This window comes from Nuphar pumila, chromosome 13 (genome assembly GCF_984573655.1).
Source record: "Nuphar pumila chromosome 13, dmNupPumi1.hap1.1, whole genome shotgun sequence".
Taxonomy (NCBI): Eukaryota; Viridiplantae; Streptophyta; class Magnoliopsida; order Nymphaeales; family Nymphaeaceae; genus Nuphar; species Nuphar pumila.
The window spans coordinates 26,463,529-26,479,090 of NC_143261.1; the positions used below are offsets into that span (position 1 = coordinate 26,463,529).

The following is a 15,562-nucleotide window of genomic DNA, read 5'->3' on the forward strand; positions in this document are numbered from 1 at the left end:
AAGGGTGAGATCCGGAACAACTAAATACATGGGGAAGTTGGATCCATAAAACCAAAAATTGCAAAAGCTCTCTGCCCGACCTGGATCTGTTTATCTTTGTCCCAACGGGTTTCAAGACTATTCCAGACCCGAAATGACTTGGTCCATTTATTAATGAGTCCGTTTTTGCCCGGTTTTTTACGACTCCAAGTTTTCAAAGGCAGCCTATTTTAGCCGACAAGTTATGCAGGTTGGAGCGTGTATTAAAAGTGAAAAGATCAGATGCAATATGATTGCACAAGTATTTGTGCATCAAGCACCTGATCACCCTCTATCTTGGGGACAGGGTCTGTCAGTTGTGGGGCCCAAGGTCTGATGGAGCGTGATCAGGTGCTTAATGCACAAATTTTGTGCCATATGATTGCACCCGATCCAGACTCGTATTAAAAGGACCAGGTACATCATCTGTAAAGGCTAGTGTGGAGAGACCATTTCTGTCATAAGGATGCACATATATTCTACTAAAATATGCACTGTGATCAACTATCAAGAATAAACATAGCATTTAGAAATTATAAGAATATATAATGACATGTAGAATACATAGCATTTTGAGTTTGGGCCCACAGATCTCAGCTCAGCTCAACTTCTTATGTTTAGCAATAAAATTTATGAAGTGATGATGTAGGTTATTTTTTTAAGGTAAACTAAAATAATTTGTTTTGGAGGAAAACAAAAAGTTAAACACACTTTCAACAAGATAAAAAAAATTATCCTGAGTAAATTAGAAATTGAAAAAATGAAAGTGATATTTTGCTCCGAAAGGTAATTGAATTGGCTGACAATTATGAGTTAGATAGTAGAGTTTTTTTTTCAATTTTATATTTTTTTTGGAAAAAATAACATATATTTATTTGTGTCCAATGAGCCAGTCCAGATTTGGTTGGAGCTCGTAGAGGGTGAGCTTAGTTGGGCCAAGGGTCGCGCTGGGTTGATGCAAAGCAAGGGGAGCGTGCACAACAGGCCAATCTCGGCTTGTCCCAAATATCAAGAGAGAGTTTCATCCTTCTCTTACTAGAGAGAAGGACAGTGAGCCTCTCTTCAATCCTTCCGTTACGAGAGAGTTACGAGAGAGAGAGAGACTTTCTTTCGTAATTCTGTTACCAGAGAGAGAGCTTTAGTTTCATGAGCTTTTCCTTTTAGAGAGAGAGAGACAGTAAGCCCTTCTATCGTAATTCTGTTACTATAAAGATTGAGCTTTTCTTGCATTTTTCTCTTCACAGAGAAAGAGGAGAGAGAAAAAGACAACTTTTCTTTCACCGAAAGAGAGATTCATTCTTATTTTCTCTTGCTTTTTGTTTCTTGTCTACCAAGATTCAAGCAAATGGTTACGAGTATCGGGGTGTCGTGTTTGACGCTTGCTGTTGATGGTGTACTACATCGTTATCTGCCCGATGACAAAACGGTTGTTGCACTACACCTTAAGGGCGTTGAAGAGAGGCTCACGAGTGACCGTAAGGGCGTTGCACTACACCTTCTGGCTCACTTCTCACCCAGGGGAAGCGGGGTCAGACTCGTTGCTTTGGGTCGTGGCTGCTCCGCTGGCACTCCCATCCCTCAAGAAGGTACAGCCCGTTTTCCTTTTCCTGTTGTTCCATGAAATGGGTTGTCTATTTTTGGATTCAGACGAACATGGTATATATATTTATTGATGACTAAGAACTTTCGCCGGCATCCTGCCTTATGCGGCCCACACACCGGTCCGCATTGTATGTGTTTTATGTGTGCTGGGGGGAGGGGAGAAGGAGGGGGGGTCAGTATTAGGGATGGTAGTGGACCCCAGGGAGATGGCCCCGGTCCCACCCCGTTTGTGCCAGGGATGGAGGACATGAAATGGAGAATTGGATGGGGAATAGAGCTTAAAATAAAAAACCCATGTGAGGATGGAAGCATGGACTTACTCTTTTACCCAATCTATGTTAAGAAAATTATTATTATTGTACCATATATATATATATATATATATATATATATATATATATATATTACTAACCCTAACCGAAAACCCTTTCTTGGATCTCTCCTCCCTCTTTCCTCTAAAGAGCTGTGTGACCTCCCATTTATCTCCTCTCCTTCCTCTAACAGTTGAAAGCAGCAACGGCGAAAGGACCGATGAAACAAAGCCCCACCCTGTTAGGACCAGAGATACGAAGAATAAACTAGGAATGGAGGTTAAAATCAAAACCCATGCGAGAATGAAGGCAGGGATTGAGGGCAAAACTGTGAGATGGGGCAGGGGTGGAGACCTTGTCCCCCAGACCCACCCTAATCCTAATGGTGAGCAAAGAGCCCCATGAAAAACCAAAATACATTTCATGGATTAGATGGCAGTTTCTTTTTATTAAAGTCTTGATGATATAAGATAAAGAAGATGCAAGAAGAATACATATGTAGAATCCCCAATGCCGATTCACTCTGATGAAGAGACTTGTTTCTCATTCTCATTCATTAAACAAATGAGGAAAAAGGAGAAAAGAATTATATACAATGATGAAGGAAATGTGAATCTCTCTCAAACAAACAATCAATCAAATAAATATATAATAATACTGATAAAAATGGGTTTTCTATTTAAATATAAAAAACAATTAACACAAAGAAAAGAATATGTGAATACATATTAGGTAAAAGGGTAGTAGCAATTGAACTGTTTGTTTCCTTGGGACTATTTCGATACCAAGAAGAAACTTGTTGCAGAAACCAACTATTTGTCAATCAAGATGGCAACTTTCTCCGTAAACATTTACATTACCTAAGGGAAAGAAAATGAAAGAAAGAAAAGATAAAAATCAGCATGGTCATGCATCGTTTCATGTGTTGGTTACCATCTTAAATCCATTAAAAGGTGTAGTAGAGAGTGGCTAGAAAGAAAGGGGGAATTAAGAAAAAGCAGCTAAGAAAAGGAAACAGTGGCGCTCTTGGTGCTGCTATGGTGGGGCTGAATCTTTGGCAGGGTTAGAATTATTGTTAGAGTAGAATAACCTTGAACAAATGAGGAGGAAGATGGCAAACGTGAAAGGATAGGAGAGGAGCAGTAACAAATATGTCATCTTATTATGCCTAATTTGACAGCAATTCCTTTTTTATTGAATCTTTTTGTGCAATTTGCTGATTCATCTAATGTGGTCTGCACATGGGCTGTGTTTCGCTTAAACCATCACCCCTGAATTTCTGAAAGTCAAGGATGTTGTCTGTTCTACTCCAAATTAATTTGGAATTCAAGTTATGAATTGAGTCTCAAGTGATCAACCAAATCCATTTGATACCAAGAATTATTCTGTTGTACCTCTATGTAGCAGTTGTAAACTAATATATTGTGAATTTTCAGAAGAAATGGGAAGCGGAAGGGGGACTTGCAGAGTTTGTGCAGGTGTTAGGTACAAGGTTTTGCTGATGCAGCATGAATCGCATACTGAATGTCTAGGTAAATAATTTTATGTTTGGTTGATGTGAGAACTGTTGAAATTAAGATTGTGACATATTAAACCCTTTCCTGTATTATATTTTACACATGAATGAACGCACACAAACACAGAACTTGTGATTCTACACACTGAGGAAGGTCATCCAACCATATGGCCAGAAAAGTTGCATTGCTACATCCTCATGTATGTGACCAATGGAACATGTAAAAGTGAGAAATATGCACATATTTTGCATCTTTGGCATGAGACCCCGAAATTTAGATCATTCACATTCAAGATGATTGTTAGGGGTTAATATAAGTATGCAGAAATCCTGGATCAGCTGAATTTGCCAAATGCTTTAGAATAAGGGGGGTTGATTAAGGATGCGAGTCCTGTGTCAATCAAGAATTTAATGAATTATCACCATCCATTTTGATCCTTCTGAATATTTCCTCACCACTCACCAGCATTCATGACTCAAACTCATGTCTCAGGTAAAATCCAGTGATTCTATATCCAACTGAGTTAATGTCTTGTGTAACATTGATGCTGCAGTAATCATTTAATAACTTAAGACAAAATGAAACTACCCCCATCTAATGTTAATTAAGCCATAAAAAAAACAATTTTATATCACATTGGTTCGAGGAAGAGCCTTTCCTCCATCACTATGGAAATTATGCTTGAGCTATAGCAATTGTTTCAAGGTTAAGCATGAAGCAAACTACCATGTACAGAATTGCCTGGTGGTCAAAGTTGTGAGAATATGCCCCCTGCATAACTAAGTGGCTTCATATGTGGAAAGTCCAAGAAAATCAAATTGGTATGCTAAAAGTTCTTGTTCCTTGATAGATAGAATCATAAAATTCATTGTTGTTTATTATGATTTGATTTATTTCAACTAGAGCTGAAGATGAGTTGGCTGGTTTGATGTTATGCATCGAATTCAGGCATCATCAACTAGATCACTAAGCAAGGAAACAAACAAAACCAGCATTTGTTGTGTACTATGTACATTTATTCTTCACTGCAGTTCTATTCACACACCATTCCGTTGAAGCATTTGAGAGCTGTCATGCAAAAGTAGTTCAACCTCAAAGATCTTTCTATTAGTGACAGTTATGTTAAAATAGCTAGCTATATCCATGACTACTGTAGCTACTCGTGTACTGTTTATGTGATTATAAGATTTAGAGTTGACAAGCAGAAGTTTCAAGAACTTCAGAATCCAGAAAAGCAGATGGAAACTACTATTTCTACAATGTTGGGTTTGTTGAGAAATTTCCTTGTGGCAATGTCATTGTTGCTTTCTTGTAGTTGTATCAATTTTGCCGCAAGTGGTGATATCTATTACGGTTGATGAAGCCAAACAACTGTTCCTTCAGTCCCAGGGTGAAGGGGAAGCTATTGTGACAGTTACTGTGAGGGTAAGCCCCTGTTGCCAGACATGCTGTCATTGTTTTTGCTCTCTCTCTCTCTCTCTCTCTCTCTCTATACAGCAGTTGGACATGTTTTAGACTGCTAGCAGTAGCAGACCTAAGTTTTTTGCTGGAACAGGGTCACACTCTCCGCTATGCCCGTTTGATGACTCGGGGAGGGTTGCATGTGGAAGTCAAGCCAGACATCGCCACTGAGTCAGAGAAGTGAATTTGATCTGATTGTTTCCAGTTACACACCATGTAACCATTTTTTGAGTTTTGGGTGCTGAAAGAGAGCTGCTTTTGGAAGCTGAAGCCTATCAACATATATGAGGTAGGCCGTTGTGAAAATACAGTTTTGTAAATAGCGATATGGTTTAAAGAAACTTTTGAATTTGAATTTTTACAGGAAGAAAATGCATAATTACAGATCAACTTACAAATTCTGAGCAAATGCTCCTTTTTTTAGTTGTTTTCTTCTTGCACAGGGAATCATCCCACCTGGTCAGGTGGGTTGGCTTATGTTGCTCCAAGTTCACATAGAAATAACTCACAAAGTTTAAGCCATGTAAAATCAATGAACTAAACATGTTCTCCGAAGGCCCTTCTCCTTGTCACTTTTCCCAGGTGCCTACAGAAACCAACAACACAGACTCTATCATCTGCATTATGAAGATAAAATCTACCATAAATGGATAGTGGCACAATGTTGAAAAATCTTGCACAAAATATAAAAGGTAAAACAACAAAAAAGTGCAGTCATCTTCACAGTGGCACCCCCTTTCTGCATATAAAATGGTTATCAAAGAGTGGGAAGGCTAAGAAAAAATATATTTGCTAGTAATTAACATTACAAAGGACAGCGATTAGTGAGGGTTTATATTATGGGCTTGATACTGGACACTGGACCGAGATGTGCTTAGGCCTACTAGACCCGCTTCAATGAAGGGGGGGACCTTCTCAGCGAATCAGAAGAGCAAAAGACATTTGATTTCCGGGCAAATTAACACCTCACATGTGATGGGTTCTTCGCAGAGAGGCTGCCTGAGACTATGCCCAGACTGCATCATAACTCACATACAACAAGAAAAATAGAAGAAAATGAAAACTCATACCTCAAACCATACTCACAAGAAGATAAATACACTTTTTGTTTTCCTTTTTCTGAAGGTTCATTGACACAGTAATCTTGGAGACCAAGAATGGTACAGAACGGGGAATAAAAAAAGAATCAGGAGTTGGGCTATGACCGATTGCATCATGACAGGGCCATAGAGTCGGCACTGCATGAACTATGAAGAGACAAAGACAGAAAGAAGAAGACCCCGATGATAATTATTTAAAATAATCGAACGCAAAGGAAACCGTAAAAACTAACCAAAAATATCCATGTGATTATAGTGGAATGCCTCAATAGGACTTCCTAATATTTCGTTAAAACCGACACCATCCATGTGATATCTTGTGTATTTCACTGCACCTGACAAATGGTTGAATCCATCTAATGTTAAACACAACTAGTTTAGTCTTAGATTAAACCTATATATATAACAAGTATTTCTTCATTCAAATCCAGTCAGTTCGGAAGGGCAGGTTATTTAGTGAAAGATGAATAATCGAGAACCAAGCTCGTGACATCTTTCAAGGAGCCTTTAGGCCAACACACCAAACCAGGTGTGCAATGCAAAGAGGAACAAATTAGACTAATCAGGTTTAGAAAAACCCATCCAAAGACAGCTGATAAGAATAAAGATACCGGCAAGTTGTAAAGGAATGATTAGCCAAGGAGTCTTCAGGCATAAAATTAAGGGAAAAAAAGCATGCCCCATTTTTGAAAGAGTAAAAGTGATTTTACCAAAGTCCTAAACAGTTTGGCGCAGTGAGATTGTCCAAAGCCACTAGAAAGGTGGTCTGGGTTCATATCCCACAGACCAAAGACAGTTAAATCCCTGAAGGCGAGGAGTAAGCTACGGTTTTACACTACAAAAGAAGCAACCGTAGCTTTGGTATGCATAAGTCCAGCAACAGGTCTCCTACTCAAGGGATGGTATATCAGTCCTTCATCACACAAAAAGGTCCCCTTCAGGAGCACCATTTGCGGATGTCATTCATTTACGCAAAGGCAGGAAAAGCACGCAAAACCATTTGACTTTTCCTGTCTAATGTACGACTCAATTTCCACAAATAAACAAGATAATGATTTAGAGAAAAAACTATTGATGAAACCAACAAAACAATGAATTGGGTGTCATCGATCACAAATCAGAAACATGCGTTCAAGATAAACATGCAAGAAGCAGAGATTTGTGAGGGAGGAAAAAAATACGCCAACGATAGAGAGAGATGTACTTAGGCCTACTAGACCCGCTTCAATGAAGGGGGAACCTTCTCAGCGAATCAGAAGAGCAAAAGACGTTTGATTTCTGGGCAAATTAACACCTCAAATGTGATGGGTTTATCGCAGAGAGGCTGCCTGAAACTTTGCCCCGACAGAATCATAACTCACATACAACAGGAAAAATAAAAGAAAAAGCAAACTCAGACCTCAAACCAAACCCAAAAGAAAATAAATAGACTTTTTCATTTTCCTTTATCTGAAGGCTCATTGACACAGTAATCTACTAATCTTGAAGAGACCAAGAATGGTAAAGAACGGGAAAAAAAAAGATAGGGAGTTGGGTTGTAGCCGATTGCTGCAAAACAGGGCCATAGACTCGGTTCATATCTCAATGGCCAAAGCAAGGAGACTCCATGAGGGTGAGGGGTACGCTACGGTTTTACACTACAGGAGAAGTGACCGTCGGTTTGGTAGGCATATGTCCAGCAGCCAGGTATCCTAATAGAGGAATGGTATATCAGTCCTTAATGAGACAAAAAAAGGACCCTTGAGGAGAGCCATGAGTGGATGCCGTTCATTTTCACGACGTAGGGCACAAAAAGCTCGCAAATGAATTTCTCTTTGCCTGTCTAAGGTATGACTAATCTGATCCTCACCTTCCCTTCACCACGCCCGCTGCCTACTTATCCAGAATAGCATGACAAATCATGAAAAGATCATACTCACGAACAAAACATCCCCAATTGCCCATCTTCCGGAAAAGTGGGTGCATCCAATCACACCCAATTTCCACAAATAAACAAGATAATGATTTAGAGCAAAATCTAATGATGAAACCAACCAAATGAAGAATTGGGTGTTATCGATCACAAATTACAAACACGCGTTCAAGATAAACATGCAAAAAAGAAGTGGAGATTTGTCAGAGGGAGGAAAAAAAGAAAGGATATATAACCCAAAGAGGCATCAGGCTTCAAATTAAGGAGACTCCGTGAGGGTGATGGGTACGCTACGGTTTTAAGCTGCAGGAGAAAGGATCGTAGGTTTGACAGGCATAAGTCCAGCAGGCATGTCTCCTACTCCAATGATAGTATATCAGTCCTTCATGAGACAAAAAGGGCCCCTTCAGGAGCGCCATGAGCGGATGACATTCATTTTTGGGACGTAAGGCATGAAAAATTCGAAAAAAATCTGCCTTTGCCTGTCTAAGGTACGACTCATCTGATCCTCACATTCCCTACCCCATGAGTGCGGCATACTGATCCAGAAAAACATGACAAATCAGGAAAATCTCATACTCCTAAACGAAACTTCCCCAATTGCCCCGTCTTCAGGATAAGTGGGAGAATCCAATCACACCGAATTTCCACAAATAAACAAGATAATGACTTAGAGCAAAACCTATTGATGAAAACCACTAAATGATGAATTGGGCATCACTGAGTACACATCACAAACATGCATTCAAAATAAACTCGCAAAAAAGTGGAGATTTGTGAGAGTGAGGAAAAAAGGAAACCAGAGAGAGATGTACTTAGGCCTACTAGACCCGCTTCAATGAAGGGGGAACCTTCTCAGCGAATCAGAAGAGCAAAAGACGTTTGATTTCCGGGCAAATTAACACCTCACATGCAATGGGTTCTTCGCAGAGAGGCTGCCTGAAACTTTGCCCAGACTGTATCATAACTCACACACAACAAGAAAAATAAAAGAAAAAGAAAACTCAGACCTCAAACCATACAAGAAAATAAATAGACTTTTTTGTTTTCCTTTTTCTGAAGGCTCATTGACACAGTAATCTTGGAGAGACCTAAAATGGTAAAGAACGGGGAAGAAAAAAAGATCGGGAGTTGGGCTATGGCCGATTGCTGCAAGGCATGGCCATATAGTCGTCACTGCATGAACTATGAAGAGACGAAGACAGAAAGAAGAAGACCCCGATGATAATTATTTATACTAATCGAACGCAAAGGAAACACTGAAAACTAACCGAAAACATCCATGTGATTATAGTGAAATGCCTCAATAGGATTTCCTAAGATTTCGTTAAAACCGGCACCGTTCATGTGATATCTTGTGCCGTTCACTAAACCTGACCAATGGTTGAATCACAACTAGTTTAATGTTAGATCAAACCTATATATATATATATATAACAAGTACATCTCCATTAAAATCTAGCACGGGCTGGTTATCTAGTGAAAGATGAATACTCGAGAACCAAGCTCGTAACATCCTTCAATGAGCCTTTAGGCCAACCCACCGAACCAGGTGTGCAACGCAAAGAGGAACACATTCGACTACTCAGGTTTAGAAACCAACCGAATGACGAATTGGGCATCATTAATTACAAATCACAAACATGCATTCAAGATAAACTCAAAAAAAAGGTGGAGATTTGTGAGATAGAGTAAAAAAAGAAACTAGTGAGAGATAGAGAGATGTACTTAGGCCTACTAGACCCGCTTCAATGAAGGGGGGACCTTCTCAGCGAATCAGAAGAGCAAAAGACGTTTGATTTCCGGGCAAATTAACACCTCACATGCGATGGATTCTTCGCAGAGAGGCTGCCTGAAACTTTGCCCAAACAGAATCATAACTCACATACAACAAGAAAAATAAAAGAAAAAGAAAACTCATATAAAATAAATAGACTTTTTCAGCATAAGCGGGTTCATTCAAATGCTATAACTGACAAACGGTTACACTCATGCACACAAATTACTAGGGTTTTAAGAACAAAACCGAGAGAAGGGGCGCATAGTATTACCAAGACCCTGTCTCGGTCGCGTTGGCTGGAGATGAGGACGGGGGCTCGCTCCCTCGGCGGCTGGTTCAGCAGTATACGCAGTTATGGCACCGCCGCCTCCGCCATCAGACGATAGGCCCACGAGCCCCGGCCGGACTGGGAGGAGAGAGCAAACCCTAATGGCATCGCCCGCACTTTAAAGGGTGTCAAGGAGTCGGTTATGACCCGATTTCGACCCGTAACCGGATTCAGTAGGGTTAGGGTTTGGTAACGAAGGAAGGAGTCCGATTAACTATTAAGGTCAAACCCTCAAAATCAGCTCACGCCGCATCGAGGTATCGGACAAGGGCCGCGGTTACAGAGTGCAGACTCCACATTAAATGCTGTGCATAGATAGTGGTTTAAAGTGTCCAAAACTGAAGCTCTGATTATTGTATGACTTGTATGGTTTATGAAATTTTATACCGAACACAGGTCGGACTCAAACAATTCGTGATTTTTCGATGTAAAAAGCATAAAAAATATTATTTTACCGGCTATGAACCGAATCTGGTTTATGTAATTCTTATCAAATCCATGTATAGATTTTCTTATAAAAAATCCGTTTAAAACCAGATTCAGACTCGATACCAACCAGATTCGGGTATGAACTCACTCGTTTTAGTGGGAGTCTGACTCGTTGACACTCCACGGTAGTAGTGAGCCTGTGGGTGGATCTGTATCATATGGGTCTAGATCCCATTGATTCATATCCATCTTTCGGGCTAATTTTAAAGACTCCTATGTATTTTAGATGAACTTTTACTCACCACTCACCAGCAAACTTTTGGTGGGAGTGGAAACGTGGCAAGGCTTATTCCAGCTTGATGTGTATCTTATGCATCACGCTCTCTCAATAAGGTTATAATAAAAACGGTTTAGGAAATAAGTTATGTATCATGTTCTTAATAATAAAGTTAATAAAACACGTTTTAGGTGTTTGAAAATATTTTTTATTCAAAAAATAACCATACTGTTTTAAATCTATCATTTTCTTTTTAAATATGGTATAATTTTTACTATTCTTTCCATGTCCAGAATTAAAAATATCTGGTTTTAAAAAGACCTTTTTGCCTTTTGTAGATGTAATTTTCTAAAATATATCTAAATTTTCTTTCAAATAAGTGACTATTTTTTACAAAATAGTTTTTATTCTTTGATATGTATATCTCTAATCTAACATCAAAAACTTACTCATAAGCCTTTAACTTTTCTGCTTTGAGTCAGAACTGAAAACCTTTTTAGGGTTTCTATTTCTATATTCCAAAAATAGAATAGAAGTATGCTTTTCAGACTGAAATAGGTGAGGTTGCACTTTTTTTATTTGTTTTATGTCATTTTTTCAGTCACATGCGTTAAAAATAAAAAAAATAAAAAAATGATAAGGATAGATTAAGACATTAGCTTTTCAACAACACAAAAATCACCTTGATCTGAATGGTTGAGGAGAAACGTCATATAGAAGATAGATTGTTCGGTTATTCTAGTATGCAAAGCATACTTCTAATTTCATTTTAGAGCTACAAAATAGGAACCCTACACGGGTTTTCGGCTCTAACCAAAAACAGCAAAGTTATAGGTTTATGTCTTAACTTTTCAACGATTATAAAAATACATATTTTTGATGTCAGAGTGAACAGATATAAACCTCAGACAGATCTATAAAAAATATATGTGATTTTTGCATATATTTTATGTAATTTCATCTTAAATATATGCAGAGTTCCTCTTATATATATGATTTTCTCCGATACATATGATTTTTCTCCTAAACATGCAATTTTCTCTTAAATATATATATATATTTTCTCCTATATATGTGATTTGTCTCCTAAATATATGTGATTTTTTTATGTGATTTTCTCCTAAATATGTGATTTTTTTCCTAAATATATATGATTTTTATGAACAAAAAATTGCACATATAAAAAGAACTTCGCATATATTTAGGAGAAAATCATATATATTTAAAAAAAACACATATATAGGAGAAACTCTGTATATATTTAAGAGAAAATCATAAAAAATATATGCAAAAATCATAATTTTAGAAGAAAAATTACATACATAGGAGGAAGTTTGCATATATTTAAGAGAAAAATATATAAAATATATGTGAAAATCACATAAATTTTTAGGTAATGCAAATCACATATTTTGCATTCTTACCTGATTCAAGATGATTATATCATTGTTTTCAGCATGATTGAATAAATATTAATTTTTCTTCATATATTTATAGTATAAATCATGTCCCTACAAATTTATTTTATGCATTTCATGATATTTTTGCATGCTAGCATTTAAACTAACTGGTTATTTTATGCAAAATCATGAGTTATATTGATAGTTTAGAATCTGAAGCATGTTTTGTCACTATATAATATTTTTATGACTCTATATGATGTTTAGATATTGTCTATATGGTTGATGCGTGATTTAAAATAAGTATTGCATGTTGATGCATGTGTTTTTTTTATTTCTATCGTGTTTTATTTTATGATATACATGTTGTCATGATTTTTTTAACTGACTCATTATGAAGAAATAATTATAACTCTCAAATTGAATCACCTCTAGTCAAACCCTTTTATGGAGACCTTTCAAACATCTAGAAAGTGTCTTAGAAAAAAATTGGACCTCATTTGTGGTACGAAAATGAGGGTTATGACTCTTGCAACCCAAGATAGATATCTTTTCTTGTGTGCTGAGCAATTTTCGATAGTCGATTTTGCAGAAAATCTAATAAATCAAAGGTTTACTATTTACGACTGATTTTTTTATATGTGATGATTATTATAATAATTGGTTTAAAAAATAAAATAAAAATAAGTTTAGTTCTCTATGAATTTCATAATTCGTGTGAAATTCAAGATTTTACAAAAAATCTGGATCTAGAACTATCTCAAACGGGGTTTGGTCCAGAAAATTCATATGATAGAGTTTTTCAGTAAACTCAGATGAATGAAATGCAGGAGTGACTTCATTTTATGAAAGAATGAAATAAATGCAAAATGTATGAGCGTCTTTATTTTGTAAACAAATGTAATGAATGCAAAATATAAGCAACTTTGTTTTGTGATGGATGAAATAAATGCAATGTATGAGACTTCATTTTGTGAAAAAATAAAATGAAAGCATAATGTATTTGCGACTTTGTTTTGTAAAAGAATGCAATGAATGCAAAATGTATGAGTAATCCATTTCGTGAAAGAATGAAATAAATGCAAAATGTATGAGCAACTTCGTTTGGTGAAAGAATGAAATGAATGCAATGTCAAAATTACATCCAAATGACATCTATGAATGAACTTTACATTCAGATGTCAAAATGTATGAGCGATTATGAATGAACGAGGTGTAATAAACAACCTTTGGTAGTTTTAACCCTGGTTACATTTGCTTTATATGATATTTTTGGAGTCTATTTATGAATCTTTCTAGATATTGCATCATCAAAATAAGTAATACATTCATGTTACATTTAAATAAGTTCATACAAACATAACAACCAAACATGCATCAAATAGGTAAATACACTCATGTTACTTTTAAATTAATCTACATACGATCATAATAAACAAGCACACCTAAAAAAATTGTAATATACTTATTTCACTGACCAATAAAGTTGCTTCGAAAAATAGCAGTACTTCACTATATTTTGGCTTCGTCGAAACAACTTTTTTAGTCTCAACCATCACAATTATGTCATGTGACTGGTCATTGACTCTTTTGCTTGCACTGCATTTAGACATCACAAGTTACATAAGATTTAAATAGCAGACATTATATTTTGCATATAATAGAAAGTGGAGCATTTAATTGAAAAAACGTTATGTAAACTACAAAAGGCATGTCATAGATTACTTTCTAAATGCATTGAATACTCACACATTACTTTCAAATCGTGTTTCTGCCTGTTGTGGTCAAGCTGGTGACATATATTGTATTTGTATGACACCACCTCCTTGTATTTTGTTATATGTCTCTTCACTCAAGGTCACCATGCTTTCTTAATTGGTGTTTATAGTAAGATGAGATTTGAGAAGTCAAGCCCAAACACCTATTATTTATTTTTGTAACAATGAAATCTATAGCAAAAAAGTCACATATTTGATAAAATTTTGCATATAAGTAGAAGATTTGCATGTATACGTACAAATTTGCACAAGAAATTTGCAAATTTAGAACAAAATCATAAAAAGCCGAATAAAAATAGCACATATATATAACATTTGCATAAAATTTCTCATGCTAAAATGGAATTGTGTATCACTTAAAGTCAACTACATTTCATGATTTTTGCATCAAAAGTAGACTTTCACAACCACCAATATGAAACTCTTAATGAACTTCGCACACTAATTGCCTATATATATACACACACAAAACAAAATTCACATGCTAAAACAAAAATTTTCATGTCTTAAAGTTGATTGCATGCGAAAGTTCATAAATTTTACAAACTTTTTATAATTTTTGCATCGAAAGTAAACTTTCGCAACCACCAACGTGAAGCTCTGAATGAAATTTTCATATAAGGGATTTTTGCAAGTATTATCATGATTTTTATACTATAGATGCGAAAATCGTACGGATTTTGCGAAAGTGAAGAATAACCATTTTCATAGTGTATATTGTGCAAAAAATGTGATTTTTATGAAAATATTATGTGAATTTTATTTCAATGATAATCAGCGAGATCGAGAGAGCATCACGACATAACATGCAAAAATTGGTAGATCCACTTGTGCTAAGGGCAAAAAGATCATAAAAAAATATGAAACCTGCTAAATTGGACATCCGGCCGATTTCAAAATTTGTGAAGCATTTGAGAAAATGGGCTAAATTTACCCTACATTAGGGTCATTTTTTGTTTCAGAAAATGTGTCATTTTTATCTTACAATACAATAATTTTCCTTGTAAAATAATCTATTTAATTTGGGTTGGGGTATGATGCTTGCAAACATATTATTTCAAAGAAAAAAATGCCATTTAAGGGCCAACCTTCTGCCACTAATTTCAAAAATGGGTCTCACTTCTAAAAGTTATATATGAGCCAGCTTCTTAGAAACCCTCAAACAAAAGAGAACCTTATTATTATTTATTAGGTAAATCCATAAGCCAATTACAATAATGACGATACTAGAATGTGTTTGACATGTTTTCCAGATGAACACCGTTTGGATGGCGCCCTTTTGGTTTATATTGAGAAAAAGACTTGTTAAACAGATATGATGCACATGGACATGGCACTATTAACCTTTCTAAATTTTTGAGTTTGAAACCATAAAAAACACTTCACTCCCCCCTTTCTTTCAAGAGCAAATCAGTGGATAGAATTATTTGTATTTCTATAAAAGTCAATATAGATTTGCTTACTATGAGATTTAAATGGCAAACATGAAGAAAATGGAGGCGCATTAGAATACCTCACGACTAAGGAGGTTCACCCAAGTGCGTGAAAGCATTGCTACTTCGCTACTCAACAAAGTGTGAACTAGTGAAAGCAACTGCTTCAAAAACTTGTGTCTGTACGCGCTCACGAGTGAGATATACACACACACA

General features: G+C 36.4%; 1 long non-coding RNA gene and 4 other non-coding genes across 5 annotated transcripts; all 5 read right to left on the reverse strand.

Annotated features, from left to right (window-relative positions):
• Positions 1–4,539: 4,539 nt before the first annotated feature.
• Positions 4,540–10,108, reverse strand: LOC149818159 (uncharacterized). Its single transcript, XR_016427393.1, has 3 exons — positions 9,973–10,108; positions 5,305–5,495; positions 4,540–5,181 (listed from the first exon to the last, which is right to left on the reverse strand). It is a non-coding gene; the product is annotated as an uncharacterized LOC149818159 (long non-coding RNA).
• LOC149818160 (small nucleolar RNA snoR77) lies at positions 5,777–5,910 on the reverse strand. The gene has a single exon (XR_016427521.1). It is a non-coding gene; the product is annotated as a small nucleolar RNA snoR77 (small nucleolar RNA).
• Positions 7,207–7,339, reverse strand: LOC149818161 (small nucleolar RNA snoR77). The gene has a single exon (XR_016427522.1). It is a non-coding gene; the product is annotated as a small nucleolar RNA snoR77 (small nucleolar RNA).
• Positions 8,730–8,862, reverse strand: LOC149818162 (small nucleolar RNA snoR77). The gene has a single exon (XR_016427520.1). It is a non-coding gene; the product is annotated as a small nucleolar RNA snoR77 (small nucleolar RNA).
• LOC149818163 (small nucleolar RNA snoR77) lies at positions 9,643–9,775 on the reverse strand. Its single transcript, XR_016427518.1, has one exon. It is a non-coding gene; the product is annotated as a small nucleolar RNA snoR77 (small nucleolar RNA).
• Positions 10,109–15,562: the final 5,454 nt, after the last annotated feature.